Source organism: Leptonychotes weddellii, chromosome 10, assembly GCF_054177405.1.
Source record: "Leptonychotes weddellii isolate Sample4059 chromosome 10, ASM5417740v2, whole genome shotgun sequence".
NCBI lineage: Eukaryota > Metazoa > Chordata > Mammalia > Carnivora > Phocidae > Leptonychotes > Leptonychotes weddellii.
In genome coordinates, this window is record NC_138378.1 from 4,153,070 (window position 1) to 4,167,923 (window position 14,854).

Below are 14,854 nucleotides of genomic sequence, written 5' to 3' on the forward strand. Positions count from 1 at the left end.
CGGCAGGGGCTCCGCCGGGCCGCGCGGGGCTCGAGCCTCCCGAGCCGGAGCGCGGCGAGCAGGGGCCAGCCGGGCGACCGAGGCCCGAGCCCCGCCGAGCGTCTGACCCGGGGCCGCCCCACAGGCGCCCCGAGGCCGAGGCCGAGGCCGGAGCCGGGCGCGGTCTGGGCCCAAGCGGGCCGGGGTCGCGGAGCCGGGTGGCCGCGCCTCCTCGGGGCCCCGGAGTCGGGGGGGATCTCGGGCAGGGCCGAGCGAGCCGGGAACCCCGCGGGAGTGCAGGCGGGGCTCAGCCGTGGGGTCCCCGCAGCGGGAGGTCGCCCCGAGACCGGGAGCGGGCCCTCACGCCTGCATGTGCTCCTGCGTTGACCAAACTTTGCACACGCGTGTGCCTTCCGAGCGTTCCCGCGTGCCGAGCGCGGCGCGGGCAGCGAGAACCGGCGGCCGGGGCCGGCTCCCCAGGCGGCGGCGCCGAGCCAGCGCGGCCCAGACCGCCCGTCCGCCCGCCGGGGAGCCCGCGGGGTCCCGGGCCGGGGCAACCCACACGTTTCCATCCTTTTCTACAGGAGAATGTGCCTGTGCGGCGCTCATGAAGCTAAAAATGAACGTTAAAAACACCGTTGGGGAATATAAAAATGCATACAAGCAAAGGGAACGAGAGCGCCGGAGAGCCGGGCTGGCGCGCTCGCGGCGAGGAAAGGGCTGCGGCTTGCAGAGCCGGGCGGCGGGGGGCGCGGGCGAGGGGCTCCCGCTCCGGCGACACCCAGCCTCGCAGCCCGCCCTTCCCGACCCCGCGGCCTCGGCCGGAGGAAGACGGCCGCTCCGGAGGCACCGACCCCGACTCGTCTCGTGCGGGGAAATTCGGGGAGCCGGGGTGTGCACCCCCGGGCTTCGCGCCTCACTCCGGGAAATATTCGCACGTTTGCCGAACGCGGGAGAGTGCTGTCCCCACATTCCCCCGGTGATGTGACCCCAGGCCAGGCACACGGCCAAACCCCCAAGCTCCCCTCGGAGAACACGTATTGTGAATAACAACCGAGCCGGTCTGGTCTTTCGGTAGGAACATCAGATTAGAAACGTGGTCCGCACTCTGTTCCTTTCTCTTGAGCACTCATCACCTCGCAAAGCAGGGACTTGTTTACTTCAACTGGGTCTCTCCCCGGGCTAGAACGCGATCGTCCTCCTAGCAGGGACCGTGTTTTATTCATCTTTGTACCCACTGCCTTCTCACCTGGCTTGGAAGAGGCTCCGGATACATGTTTTTTTAAATATGCCTATGAATGAATGAGAGACCCGCGGTTTAGTCCCCAAACTCTGTGACCTCCCTCGAGTGACTTTAAGCCTTTAGAGCCCTCATCTGTTAAGAAAAATAAATAAATAAATAAATAAATAAATAAATAAATAAATAACGTAGGGTTTTAATAATCCTTGTAATCCGTGCCCTGTCTACCTCTCTGGGGCTATCCTGAAGATCAAGTGGGATAGGTGAAAACCTTTGTAAACTATCAGATGCTGAGCGAATAGTATATAGGATGCTTATTCATTCATTCCCTTCGCTAGGAAAGCTTTTAACAAAGTAATTCCTGGGCTTGTTTTTCAGCAGATGGTGGTGGCCCTTCCTGGTCAGTCTTAAATATTTATTGCGGGGGGACAATCTCGTTCTTACATTTAGGAAATCAATCAGGCTTCCATTTCTTTGAGAGAAATGAACAGTGCTTGCACACATAAATAATGGAACGAAAATCCTCGTATTCCCAAAACAGCCACCCTAAGCTACGCAAGGGCCCAAGAGCAGGGAAATCATGAAGAATCCATGGGATTGGCATAGCCGCTCCAAGGCAGTGCCGTGCAGCTCCAAGCCAGCCGCACCCAGGCATGGCATTGTGTGTGTGCAATAGCGTTAAGTGAAAAGCAGAGAGCTCGGGATTGGACAGGCACACTGGCAGAGATGGTGTCTGTGTACGCCCTGGCCCATACTGGGCGGGGGGGAGGGGGGGGGATGTAAATCATTATATTTGAATGTTCCTTGGCTGTTTTATTTTCCTGTCAAGTGGCTTAAGCCTGATTTTTTTTTTTTTTTAAGCATTCCCTCATGGCCAAGTATGTGTTTCCTTGGAATTGAAATCTAGGTTGATGGTTTTATATTTTAAAAGCTTTCATTGTGACTCATTCTTGGCCTGGGATAGGATTCTGTAATGCTCCCCAAGCTCAAAGAGCCTGGGTGTCCTGTTTCTTGGGCCTCGTTCATACCCACTTTCTAACATTTTGCCAGTGGATCCAAGAAGTCACTTTTGGAGACAAGTGTTTCATTGTCTTCCTGTCATCTTAATCAGTGCGGAAGAGAACCATAAACATGGAATTTCCCGGCTGAAGCCAGACGACGGCAGGGACAAGAGAAGGTTTTCGAGTGCTGACAAGTTAGTGGTTAGACAATATGGGTCAGCGTTGCTAGACTCACACCCTCTGCTGAAGAAGTTGAGATGAGACAGGGCCGGCGAAGCCCTTATTCGCGCCCAGCATATAGTAAGTGCTGCACAAATGGGCACGTGGTTTGTTAACAGCAGGGTCTTGCTGACACACAAAGGCTCTGCTCTCCCTGGAAGGGAGCGGCTCCAAAGAGTAGGGCATCATGGCGGGGACTGGGTACTCTCCAAGCACATTTTCAAGATTCCTGTTCTGTGGTCTGGGAATCCAGATGTGTCTACGATGGTACTCTCATGTGGAAGAGGGGTTTAAACAGTCTCAAAAGGACACCTTTTAACTTTGACCTTTTTAGTGCCTCTTGAAAGACAGATGGTCATTCTTTTATCAAGATGAGCAGCAAAAACCTGATAAATATCTCATTTGTACAGATCTGACACAACAGGCAGATTCTGGCCAGATTTAGGAAACAGGAGCTTTATGTTCTGTCTCCCCAAATAGCTCCTGGAGACCTTGAGTATCTCCAGCCTCAGAGAGCTCCCTAGCTCTGTCTTCAGCCACGACGCCTCTCCCAAGCAGAATGACGCTGGAATGACTCTGGGCAGAGGGAGCAGACTCCATTATACCAGGTTGTAATAGCAGACACTTCAGTTCAATGGGCATTTCTACCAACCTAGCAGTGGCTGTATCCACCTCTTGCTGGGCGCTGCTGAAAGGGATGAAACAGAGCAAAACCCTTGCCTTCAAGGAATTTGCAATCTCCACCGGCTCCGCCCGCACACTGGTTCTTATCCTCTCTTCCCCTCTATCCACCCTCCATGCTGCTGCCGGAGTGACCTTTCCAAAGCGCAAACTTCATCATGTCACCGCCTGACTGAGGCCCTGGAACAGCTCCCTCTGGCCCAACCAGCGACACTCAGCAGAAAACAGGTGCTCTCTAAGCCGGGCCCTCACTGATAGTAACTAATGATGGTCTTTTCATGGTTGGCAGAAAAAAAATTAAGTTAATTGATGGAAGAGTCTCCATTTTAAGTGTTTCTCCCCTCACTTTTCTTAAGCCTTTGGTCCCTGCTACCACTTGGCCATATTAGATTATACTATGAGACTATATCTGATTTGTCCCAGAACCATGAATTTCATTAATTTTTCTTTTTTTCACGTATCAACATTTCCTGGTGTTCTGCTTGTAGCTGTTCTGCTTTCTCAACACAGTGGAGTGTCCACTGGGATGGAGGCTCGGCATTCAAGGCCCTTCCCAACCGGCCCACCTAAGTGGTGAGCTTTTAAGTGCCTAGATTTCAAGTCTTACCCACATCTGCTTGGTTAACGCTTCCTTCAAGACTTAGTGCCACCTGTCATCTGGTGTAATAAATGTTTGTGGCACATGGATGAATACATGGATTTATAGAAAGATGAGATTAAATATATGAAGTGCCCGAGAATACCAGAGGGTCAGTACTCTAAGTGGGTGGCCCTGTCTCCCCCATCCCTTGCTGCGCTTCAGCCCCACTGACCTTCTTACTATTCCTCAAACCTTAGCACTTGCTGTCCCGGCTCACTAGGCTCTTCATGTGACTGGCTCCTTCTCATGATTCAGGCTTCAGACCACCCCATATAAAGTAGCCCCCCGACCTTGCCCATCCCATTGGGAAAGGACAGTCTTCTCCCAGGGCCCTAGGCCCATCCCACCATGGGCCCATGCTCAGTCAACTCCAAGACTCAATCAACATCTAACCTCATGGCTTTTGGTCTTTGAGGCCAAGAAAGAGACCTCTTTGGTGATAGCTCAGGCCAGCAAAGCATATCTTCTGCACTCTTTTTTTTTTTTTTTCCCCTCCAGGATGATGTTGACACATGTGTAGTCAAATAAATGAACCTTCCCATCTTAAGCATCTCCCTTGGCAGGAACAATAAGTAGATGTGCCAAGCCAGGGCTGACCTGTATGATTCCACCCTTGAAAGATATAAAGGAAATCATTGTGTTTTCACAGTAACAGGTAGCGAGACACAGCGAGCTCATCCATCTCGTTTCTTCCCGTGGCTGTAGCCGCTGACCTGTCTGTGGTTTTCTGTGTGATGTGTGAGTACAGAGCTGGACTCTAGTCCTCGCCCAATGCCACCCTTGTAACGAGCATTCTCTCATTAGCCATGTAGCTTCGTATGGGTCAGGAGTCCTTTGGTTGTGACAGAACCCAAATCAGATTGGCTTAAGCTTAAAAGCAAATGTATTGGCCCAGATAACATAAAAAAAAAAAAAAAAGAAAAAAGAAGAAGAAGAAGAAAAGAAAAGAAAAACAACCTAAAAAACAAAAAACCACAACTCAGCAAAGCTAGGTCCGGAGGGTACACGATATCAACAACAGTCGTTCCCTCTCTCAGCCTTTCCTTCCTCTGTGTTGGTTCATGCTCAGGCTAGCTCTCCCCAGGAGGTAGCAAATTGCTGTCTGGAAGCTCTGCCCTCGCATCTCACAGGAGAGCAACCTCAGAGGAAGGACACTTCTCTTCCCTAATGAGTCCAACAGAAGTTCCAGAATTAACTCTCGTTGACCTGTCTTGAGTCACATCCTTTATCTCTAGACCCTAAACCCTAAACTGAGGCTAGAAAGTAGCGACCATCTGATCGGTCAGGCTTGGGTCATGTGACGGCCTCTGGACTCAGGAAGGTGAGGGTGGCAGTCTCAGAGCCACCCAAACAGAACCCACGACAAGTTTGCCTCTTTGGAAATCAGTGGGTTGGACCCAAGAAGAGGGATGTTGGGTGCTCCAATGCAACAGATTTCTGCCTTGGGCCAGTTTTCAATCCTTTCTCTGGGCCCTTTACACACTGCCATCTGCCCTTCCTGAAACTCACTCCTCTGGTTTCTGGAGCTTTGGTTGGGACTGGTTGTCCTTCACAATCTCTCCATCGCCCAGCCCCCAAGTGCTGATCTGTCCCCAGTCTTTTGTCCTTGCTTGTCTTGTCCTACCCTTCATCTGCCTGTGGTTTCAGGTCCTACCCGCCCTTGGGCTAGCTCCACGAATACCATCCTCTGTTCTCACCTCTCACTCTGAGCTCTCCGCCCCAGCTGCACCAAGCTGCCTGGATGCCCCACAAAAAACCTCAGCTTCCCGTCTAGGGGTGCTCCTCCTCACCCTGTATTCCAGAACTGTACCAATGGCACTCGGTCCCCAGAAACAGAGCCTTTGGCATCATCTGCCTTTCCAGCTCCTCTTTGCCTGAGCCAATATATCGTTCCCGACCACAGTAGGGGGATGTCCGCAGCCCTTCCTCCTTCCCATCCCCAGGGCCGCCCCACTGGTCTTGTCTCTTCCGCCTGGAATATCACAACAACAGCCAGTCTACCTGGTCTCCATGCTTCCAGTGCTGGTCCCTGCTGCAGGATAAACCATCACCTTTTTGAAAAGATCAATCTGTTCATGTTCCTCTCCTGATCCGACACTTGCTTTGTCATCCTGCTGCCTACAGGAGAAAATGAGCTCCTTAACTTTGCCTCTAAAAGCCTGGAGTGCCCGTGGTCTCTTGAGCCACACCTGCTGCAAATCCTGTGCCTTCTGGAACCTTCTCCGCCCACTCCATGCTTGTGCTTCTTGTGCCCTCTGACACGTGCTCTCCTTTGCCTTGAATAGGTTCCTCCGCTCCCACCCTCTGCTCCTGGAAAATTCTCACTCACCTTTCAAGATCATGATGATGATGTCACTGCTGAGGCCTTCCCATCCCCCCAGGGAACATCAGTCACTTTTGCTTCTGGAGCACAAAGCACTATGTTCATTCATGGCCTGCAGGATATGCCACCACCTTGTCTTGGGTTTTTGCGTCTGTTGCCTCTATGAGCCGGGGAATTCGGGGAGGGCAGACACTGGCCTATCCACCTCTGAGTCTCCAGTGCCTGCCCGTGGAAGCTCTCGATCATCCTGCATGACCTAATGAAGGACATGTGAGCATCCCTCATGGGGCATGGGGAGAGAGGTGGGCCCCCCAGGATCAGAGGGGGCCAGGAGGCATCACAGGTACCGTGGTAGGAAGATGGATGGATCCTGCTTTACAACCACAGCCCTGGGGTCAGGAAGTGAGGTTGGTGAGGCCGGGCCAAGCTGGTAGATGTCGTCAGGGCCTGCTACCTGTAATCGGGAGCCATCCATAAGCCCAAAGGCCTCCAGGAGTATTTGGGCTAATGAGAAGGTTGTGATGAAGAGGACAGAGGGAGAAAATCCAGCTAAACTTTGTGTCTCCAATTGGCACATCCCTCCTCCTTTTGAAAGGCCAGCTCATCCTCAGCTGGCAGTCTAAATCAATTTGAGTCTCAAGGTTGGATTGTCTGTGATAAACACATGTCCCTGGTACCCTCTTTCTCTTTTTTTCCTTCCAAAGTTCAGTAGCAGACCTAGTTAAATGTTTTCTTTGGATCTATTAGATGTGACTTCACTATTCTCCCCTGATGGGATCCGCAGCCTGCTTCATGTCTTTTTGATGGAAATAAAGGCTGATTGAGTCGGACTTGTGTCAAATTATCTCTGGAAATATGACTGGACGTGGGGTCTGGGTGAAGCTCATTCGATTCTCTCTGGGTGCTCCATTTCTCATGAGGAGCCAGGGAAGCAGGATGTGTGTTCTGCGCACCTCCCGAAGGAGAGATGTTTTCGGGCCCATGGGGACCGTAGAGTGGTACACTCTGATGTAACCGGGGGGTCACTCGTGCAGAAGGCCCATGCAAGTGGGGTGGGGAAGGGTAGGGTGGGTCTAGAGAGAAGCCAAGCCCCCATGGACTCCTCTGCGTGAGTGGTGTCTCCTGCTACAAAGGTTACCGTGATCATGATGTTCAGCGCCTCCTCGTTGCCCTGAGGACCATTTCCAGCAATCGGTATTAAGACCTGAGTCAATCAGTGGAGGACCAATTGCTTTACCAATACGGAAGAATTGAACAGCCACAATGAGCCCAGCATTGCGGGAGATGTTAGAGCTGTGTAAGACACTCTGCTCTCAAAGAACTCATAGCCTAGCTGGGGACACAAAGCCAACAGACGGGAAACAATTAGTGAGCAATGGAGCTTGAAAAAATATGCCAAAGTGACTATAAAGGCAGCAGCGGTTCAGAGAAGGGAGAGATTGATCATCTCAGTGGAAGCCTCCTTCACCAAGCAGACCCGCGCCTCAAAGGACCGTAATATCTTCTAGCAGGTGCTACCGTGGAGGAATGCACCAGGAGCCTGGAAGGCAAAGAGGGGCAGCCAGCCTAACTGAGCAAAGATTTAAGCAGGCTTTGTGGAGGGGGTCTCATAGAGCAGTAGGAACTGGCAGGCTGTTGAAGGGGCAGAGGCAGGATCTGGGCAGGAACAAAGATGTTCTCTGCAATGTTGTTTATCTGAGCAAAAAAGTGGAAACAATCTGAGTTTCCAACAAGAAGTGACCAGTTAGATAAATTATGGTCCATCCATAGGAATCCCATGGAGCAGTTAAAAAGAATAAAGCAGTTCAGTCCATAGTGATTGGGAAAGTTCTCTGAGATAGAGTGCCAAGAGAAAAAGATTGCAAGATCCAGAAAATAATATACTGTTTGCCATCTTTCACGTGAGAAACATATATATAAATTTCGTTGGCAAATGACTAGATTATCTCCAGAAAGAGACACAAGAAATGTGGAATGTTGGTCATTCCCAGGAAGGGGAAAGGGAAAGAGAACACGGGGGAAGGCGTCACTCAGGCTTGGCGTGACATGACTCCATCAGGAGACAGTGCTTGAAGCTTGACTCTTAAAGGGTGCTGAAGGCCACCCAGGTGGATGGGCAAGGAGCAGCATTCTGGGCAGAGGGGACAGCCCAAATGACCCCTGGGGAGGGTTGGAAGGAAGGTTCCTCTTGCAACAGGCTGCTGGTCAGCAAAAGCTGGACCACAAAGAGAATGAGGTGCTGGGCTGAGTTCACACTTGGGTCGGAAACCACTCACTCACCCTGTTGGTCAGGGTTAGGTGGACCTTGTAGGATGGCTTTCGAATGTGTGGACTTGTGGTCTCATTCTGGCTGTGCTGCTGGAACAGAATACACATGGGGTGCCTGGGTGGCTCAGTCGTTAAGCGTCTGCCTTCGGCTGAGGTCATGATCTCAGGGTCCTGGGATCGAGCCCCACATCGGGCTTCCTGCTCGGCAGGAAGCCTGCTTCTCCCTCTCCCACCCGCCCCCGCTTGTGTTCCCTCTCTCGCTGTGCCTCCCTCTGTCAAATAAATAAATAAAATCTTTAAAAAAAAAATACACAGACTGGGAGGCTTATCAGCGACAAAAATCTGTTCCTCACAGCTCTGGAGGCTGAAAGTCCAAGATCAAGGTACCAGCACACTCATGTTCTGGGGGATGGAGCCAGGGAGCTCTGTGGGGTCTCTTTCCTAAGGAAGGGCATGGATCCCATTTGTGAGGACTCCACCCTCACGACCTAATCTCCCCCCAAAGGCCCCACCTCTGAACAACATCACCTTGGGGGGTTTGGGTTCCAACAAACAAATTTGGGGGGCACGCAGATGTTCAGACCACCTGCATGGCCATGCTGAATTGCACTTCCTAGAATTTCCTTCTTTGTGTGTTGACAGTGAGGACGGGCTACAAGGAGATTCCTGCAAGATTCGGAAGGTGCTGTCCCCAATGTGGGGTACACCGATAAACACACCAATGTGATGCTTTGCCTTCCCACCGTTCACTTTCTAGGATGAGGAAGCAGAAAATAAGCAAAAATAAATAATACGAGCTCAGAGATTGAGAAGTGCCAGGCGAAAACGAAAAGGGGGGGCGGGGGCCGCTCTAGACAGGGGATATTACAGGGGGGCCTCTCAGAACAAGTGACGTAGCAAAGGAGGGAGACAGAGCCAAAGGTCTTGTTGGTGTTGGAAGCCAAAGTCAGGAGTTTGGATTTTATTCTAAGAGCATCCTGGAGTCAAGGCATCTTTCAAAGTTGGCTGCGTGAAAGCCCCCACGTAGCTTTTCCTCTGAAAAGTGGGAACGAAACAGGGTCTCGGTGTGTGTGTGTGTGTGTGTGTTTGTGTGTGTGTGTATCGGGGGTGGGGGAGAACTTCATGTCTTGGTCTTTGCCTGTGGTCGACCCACAGTCCTCTCCATCCTGGATCGGTGCGAGGAGGACCCGACTCTCTGCGGGTCTCACCAGAATTCCGTCTTTCCAAGGAAATCAGACTTCCTCCTGCTAAGGAGTTCTTTCCAGGGCCCCTGATAAAAGCATCATGTGGAAGCTGAATTACTCGTGTGGTTTTACGCTTCATTTCCCTAGGATGTCATTAGCAACATCAGGCACTTCTGTCTTCATTCGACAGAATTTCCTACCCTGTTCTGCCTGGAATGGAGGAAAAACCTAAAGGGAAGACATGGTGTTGGGAAGTTGACTTGGGAGCGGCGGAGCGACCCTTTCAGGACGGCGGGGGGTCCAGCAGAGGGAGAGCCCCTCACAACAGGACAGATGGCAGCCATCGTCCCGAGGGGTCACTGGTCAGCCCCACGGCCTCCGGCTCCTGTTCCAAGCCTCCTGGCCGTAGCGATTCTAATTGACTTAGAAATAACGATTATTGGATGGATGCCCAGAGCCCACGTAGGCCAGAGAAGCGAGGCCATTTGTCCAAGGCCACAGAGCTGCCCGTGCTGGCATTGGCCTTGAACCCAGTTCGATTCCCTCCAAGAAGAATGAGTGCCTTCCCCGAGTCCTCTATGAAGACCAGCATCTCCTGCGTGTGGGTCTCTGGGACGATGGGTGCCATTTCTCAATTAGACCGTGATCCAGTTCAGGAGCAGGGCCTGGGGGCAGGTGTGCAGGTAGGAGGAAGCAGAAGCAGGGAGCCCTTTACATGCTGGTAAAAGGACTCAGACTCTCTAGCCAAGCCACACACACTTAGAACACATCCAGCTTTTCTTGGAACCGCCTGGTACGTAGAATGTCTTCACCCAACGTTGGGCGGGTGGGTCAGTACGTGGTGGACCGCCTCGTGGGAGTGCCGGATGCATCACTTGTCTCCCGTCATTTAAAGACCTAAAGCTCCACCTTCGGGAAGCCTTCCTGGATTGATGGAAGAATGAATGGATTCTTTGGCCTTGACTAGTGTTTCCAGGCTCACTGACCATCCCAGTAAAGGTCCCAAAGCTGAGTCTCATTGGCCTGAATTGGTCACACAACCCAATTATTTGCTCTCACCCAGGGAGTGAGGTTCCCTCTGGCCCAGCCTCATTCACCTACTCCTGAGAGAGCCGGAGGTGGGCTGGCTCCCCCAGCCACACAGACTGGGGCAGATGGGGGATGCTTTCCCGAGGAAAATCACAGTCAGCTACCTGAGGAAGGACAAGCAGCTGCTGGGCAGGAGAGGAGCAGCGAGCCCCGTGGACTGAACACAAGCATTTCCTTATCTCCCTCTCAGAGCCACAAAGAGCCGGGGGACTATGTATACTCAATTCATTTCTATATTATGCTCAAGCAGAGTGAGGGCTTTGTAAATATTTGTGGAGTGAATGAAAGAATAAATGAATAGCAAATGAATGAATGAACACCCTGAGAGCGAAAGCGATCCTCACAGGTGGGAATAAAGCAGGGCGCCCAGCAGAGGCGCAGGGAATGGCCCAGGCCCCACGCTCGCGGGCCCGCCGGGGAGACAATCCGGCAGCCCTGGGCTGTGTGGACAGCGCGCAGGGCTCAGGGGCTGGATCGCATCCCTGCCGAAGGCGCTTGGGCCTGAAGTTCGGCGGGAGGCCGCATGAGCTGGCAAGTGGTGGCAGGCCTGTGAGCTTAGGGTGCAGCGTGGTGTGAAATGAGGGGCTCTCTCCTCAAATGCATCCGCCTTGGCCAGTGGCCCTGGTCCTGGAGGAACTTTCAAGGCAACAGATGGATCCGGAGCGATAGGAGAGAGCCCCCGGGCGTGATAATTTCCTTGCTCCTTGAAAGCTGAGCCGTTGCCAGCCCAGAATGGGGAATCATTGATAGGTATTTTTCTTGAGTTGGGGGATGGGCTGCTGGAGGCCTGCACCACCCCCCAGGGAGATGATGGGGCAGCGTGGCCTCCCCGAGGGCAGGCCTGGCTGGTATGGGGCTCTCTGGGCCCCTGACAGCAATGCTGGGCAGATGTAACAGCGACTGAACCTGTCATTCTTCGGTTTCCAGGAAAGGAAGCTCCGATGGACAATCTTTAACATTCAACATTTGGAAAGGGGGAAGGGAAGGGAGGGGCCGTCCGTGTCTGAAGGCTAAACAGGCTGCTTTGGGATGCTTTTCATGCAAATCCCATGCCTGAGTTTCCCATGTGGAGGGAGAGGCTTTTTCACAGCTCCTTGATCTTTTAAAATGAGAGGGACATGGAGGGCGGAACAATCTGGAGGCCCCACAGGGCCTGCTGAAAAAGGAGCTTCCCAGGCTCTCGGCTCATGAAGAAAAAACATGCCAGTTGTCAAGAAACTGCGTAACCGTGTTCCTTCCTGTGTGCGCATGTGTGCATGTGTGTGCATCTGTGTGTGCACGTCTGCGTGTGCACATGTGTGCACGTGCGTCTGTGTGCACATGTGCGTCTGCGTGTCTGTGTGCACACGTGTGCGTGTGCGCATATGTGTCTGTGTGTGAACACGCGTGCGTGTGCGTGTCTGTGTGTGCACACACATTCATGTGCGTGCGTGTGCATGCGTGTGTGTGCGTGTGTCTGTGTGTGGACACGCGTGCGTGTGTCTGTGTCTGTGTGCACGCGTGTGTGCGTGCGTCTGTGTGTGAACACGCATGCGTGTGCGTGTGCGTGTGCTGCTGGGGGCTGCTGTAGCTACAGCTAAGCTCAGCACCCAGAACGAATTGCCTCCCACAACCGGGAAGCCAGGGCTGCCGCCTCCCATTTTACAGACGAAGAAGCAGGTACGTGTGTGGCTGACCTGAGGTCACCGGGGGGCAGAGCCAGGTTGGGACTCAGGTCCGACTGGCTCCAGAGCCCACGCACAGCCCCTCAATCATAGTGTTAACTTGGGGGGGGGGATCGACTCAGGTCACCCATGATGATATGAGTTAAGCCCGCTCAGCTGAGAGCACCGTGTGAGAAAGTCCTCCGAGGACTAACCTCGCAGGGTCCCCAGCAACAGGAACGGGACCCAGTCATCAACAGGTGCTGACACAGCAACCACCACATGCCAGGCACAGAGCCGGCTGCCCGGGATGCCACGGCCGGCTCGGCACAGGAGCCCGGCCTCAGGCCAGACGGGAGGCTCCCATGAAGGGTGATCAGGGAAGGCCTCCAGGAGGAGGTAACCTGGGAGCAGAGAGACTGTCTTGGAAGAGCGCCACAGGGAGAGGGACCAGCAGGAGGGTAGGAGCTTGGCTGGGAGGGGGGCCAATGGGACAAGAAGGGACACAGCAAGGACCAGAGGAGACAGAGCCTAAGAGGCTGTGGGCGGGGCCTTGGATTTGGCTGAATCTAATCAGGCCGTCGGACTCCTGGGGTCTTTCCGTGTGGGGCCCTCTCGAGGTGGGAGGCTCAGACCCCTTCAGGGTGGAGGTTTCCACAGCACCTCCTCCGGCTGGAGGCACTCATTCAGGGCCTTCCAAGCTGTACCCGCAGAGAAGGTTCTGAGCAGGGTCAGGGTGGTCTCAGTCCCCCATCGCTGCGGTCGCCTGCCCTTGCTACCTCCTGGATGGAAGGATTCTGAGGCCCTTCTCCCCAAATTCCTGTGAACCCGCTACGTGACCACCCATACAGGGCTGGCTGGCGCTTTCGCCTCTCCGTGCCGGGGAAAGTCACCACCAAGAACATTTCCTTCTTTCTGATTTCTGGGCCTCTCAACCACCTCAGCTCTCCAGTTGGCTGGACTCCCTTTTCTCTGGTGGAGAAGGTTGCAGGAATATTTCTGGCACTCTCTCTCATCATTCTTATTTGTAAAGGTGTCCCGGGCCACCCATCCAAGACCGGAGTAGGGAAGAGAATGGGGAGAGGGTGACGCCCCCACTCTCCGTTTGCTCCTGCCTCGAGGGGGTGCGGCCGTCCTTGACCCATGGCGCAGTCCTGAGAGACAGAGGAGAGCGGCTGCAGCAAAGGGAGAAGGGAGAGGACTCTCCGGGCCAGTTCCCAACCTTGGCGCCGCGGGGCCGGGTAGCCCACTTGTGGGTGTTTAGCAGCACCCTGCTCTGCACCCGTGAGATGCCAGTGGCAACCCCCTGGGACCGGGACAACCAACAGTGTCTCCAGACACCGCCAGATGTCCCCTGGGGGGCAAACACCCCACCGATCCAGGTCCAGACCCACTGCTCTCCACGGCCGGCTTCTGCATGGGGGCCCCGTGGCTGGTAACCATCTAGACTTGACGCTCCTCAGAGAGACTCTTGGCACTCTGGGGCTGGAGCACACACGCTGACCCCGCGAGGGGCCTGGGGGAGACTGTGGCCTGAGGCTGGCGGGAGGCGCCCCTCACCTCCACCTGAGCGCGCCATCAACCAGCACGCCTCCCCCTTGGTGTTCGGAACGGGTGTCACCTCCTCTGAATGCTCAGAAAGGCGACCGGGGTGCAGAGAAGGCCGCCGAAGCCGCGTGTCCTCCAGGAGCATCATGAGTGTGGGCGCGTGCCCGAGCTGCAGGGACAGGGAGGAGCTGGCGTGTTGGAAGCGCACGGCCCTGCTTGGGGCCCGACGGAGCTGCCCTACCTCGCTCCCCAAACTGGGAGTTACGGCCTGACCTTTACTTTTCATACACTTGCATTTTTCATTTTTTTCCCCCGGTTCTTGGCTCTGGACAAAGTGGAAAAACGTACACAGTGACCATACTGTTGATGTCTTGGTCAGAGAGGAGGAAAGATTTCACAGTCACCGAGCGAAAACACAGGTTGACATGTAGGCTAATAAATCACGCCCACATTTCTGCATCTGCGGGTACGAGACTATATGGTATTTTTCCTTTCTCAAGAAGAGAATTTGAGCTCTGGACTCCCTGACAAGGCCCATTAAATAGGGCCTTTCTCCCGCCTGCTGAGGGCTGCTTTTCTAAGAGTGTTTATCAAACAGAACCCGAATCCCCTTTTCCCCTGCACTGGGGCGGGGGGTGGGGGTGCCTCTGGGGGAGGCAAGCCGGGTTTCTTTGCACAAAGTTCATGCAATTAGAGAGAGCAAAGGTGCCTTCCTGGGCAGGGGCCTTGGGACTCCAGCATCTGGGACAGCACCGGCCGTTTGTAGGCACTCGGTTGGCATCGGAAGAATGACTCCTTGTGTCCAGATTGGCAAGACGGCTGACCTTTGCCTTCGGCATGTTGCCCATCTCCTCTCTGGCAGCCAGATCCTTCTACCACTTCACTCTCTTGTCCCTTCCCTTCATCCAGCCCATAGTCACTAGGCTATAAAATGACTGCTGAATAACTATCGATCAAATAACAAATATTTTTAGCATCTATCATGTATATGCCACTGGGTTAAGACCTAGAAAACGTATGGGGCTTTGGGGAGGGGGAA